This window comes from Lycium ferocissimum, chromosome 9, assembly GCF_029784015.1.
Source record: "Lycium ferocissimum isolate CSIRO_LF1 chromosome 9, AGI_CSIRO_Lferr_CH_V1, whole genome shotgun sequence".
In the NCBI taxonomy this organism is placed as follows: domain Eukaryota; kingdom Viridiplantae; phylum Streptophyta; class Magnoliopsida; order Solanales; family Solanaceae; genus Lycium; species Lycium ferocissimum.
In genome coordinates, this window is record NC_081350.1 from 12,290,779 (window position 1) to 12,292,932 (window position 2,154).

Consider the following 2,154-nt stretch of genomic DNA (forward strand, 5'->3'; position numbering starts at 1 on the left):
TTTAAATAGTATTCAAAGACATCTTTTATGCAAATTATTATTTTCTGTAAGTTCTGTTTTTAAACAACATTATTACATGTTTCTTCAAAACTTTAGCAATATTTACAAGTCATTTTCTTAAATTTTAAATATTATATTTGTAAGTCATTTTAGCTTTAATTAATTAACCTAAGTTTGGCCGGATAACCGTAAGTTAACGGATCCTAAAGCCTAACCCCTTCCCTTTAGGATAATATCGAACCTTACTCTTAATAGAACACCGGCTTAGACTATTAACGTACTATTAACGGAGGTTTAGCTAGCTTTACCTTAGTTAATAATTAGGTGCCCTAATTCACCTTAAAATCAATTAGGTGGCGACTCCTAAAAGATAAAGCAAATAGGAATCACCAATATGTTAGACTCCTAATTTTGACTCCGGTTAAAATGGGGTGTAACAATTATAAACCGTTTCAAATTCAAAATCATACATAAAGCATTTCATATAAATGATGAAACTGAAATGAATTAGAGGAGGATAAATGAATTCGGACATATGGAGCAGAGATCCACGATTGTTTGACAACCCAAATACAATTCTAAATATGTTCAAGGACAAACTTTTGCTTAAGAGAGGAAGAACGTAATACCTGACACTTAATTTAAGTTTTAACACCTTGTTTTAAGATTTTGTACAAGTAATTACTGTCATTTGGACTTCTCCGAGGGTTTCAGGTTGGGACCCGATGAGCTCGGGTCAATTTTGAAATCAAAACTCCCCATTTCAACAGTGCATGGATTTTTTTGATGCAGTTGTAGTACTTCGCAATCGTGAGGCAATGGATTGCTATCACACAGGTGTGGGGTCGCGTTCGCGAAGGAGTCCTCGGATTGCTCTTTGCAGTCACGAGATCTCCTATCGTGATCGTGAAGGGGAAAAAGCCGAATTTCAGGATTTTACCTATTCTAACACTAATTTTAGGGATTTTGAGCTTCGCATAACATGTTTTTGGGGAATTCATCCATTCAGCCGGGTAAGTGAGCTAAACTCGATTTTTGGTTATATATCTTGAATATCCATTAGATTTGAGCCTTTGAACATGAAATTTAAAGTGTAGAATATAGAATTGAAGTCATGAACCTTAGAATCAACATATTTGGGATTTGAACTAGTAAATGGACTTGAAATAAGAATTTAAGCATAAATTCAAAATCCTTAGCTTATGGATAACCTGATTTCCAATTTTAGAAACCATAGGTTTAATTCTTCTCAACTCCTAGAGTTCATAATCAATCTAGGTTTTGTAGTAGTCCATAATTATAACCATGTTGCTTTATTTATCCATTTATTGTGTCATAGAGGCACCATAGATGAAATGTAATATTCTTTTACGTTATGGATACTTATATGGCGTCATTTTAAGTTCAAATGATGTTCACTTTACTTGTTTTTTTTTTTTTTTTTTAATATATTAACTAATTAAATGAAACTGAGATACGTGAGAATGACTTGGATATCTAATAGGTCATATAGGTTCGCTTGGTCAAGTTGGTCGGTATCAGATGCGAACCACATCCTATCCCCATTTTGGGTGTGACGTCGAAGGAGAGAGAAGAGAGGATGGAGACATGGAAGAAATAAAGAGAAAGTGAGCTTAGAGATATTACATTGGAAGAAGGGAGAGGATTGGTGGGTGCGGGGTGGGGGGGGGGGGGGGTGCCATGAAGGAGAAGAAATATATAAGAGCAACGGTGGTGGAAAAAAATTTGGGGGGAGATAGAGGGCGGAGGGAAAAGGCCCATAATTAGAATTATCAATTTGGGAATTAGGATGAGAAAAGAGGGATTAGGCATATATGCGTAAATTATCCTATTTTGCGTGCACCTCAATGTATATCACATGTTTCGCTAAATTAGGAGCGCGCAAAAGATACATTTATAACATGTAAGATGTCTAACTGGTCACATGATTAGTTCAAATGTCTAATTTGCAGTTTCTGCCAACTTATGATGTCTATGATATATTACATCCAAAATAATATACATAGATACTACTACATGACTATGAATATATTATTTGTTATTATGTGACCAATAATTTGACAACAAAACGATGGATTTTAATACTAATTTTTCATACAAGTATCCAAATGGTAATAAAAAGTCATATAGCTA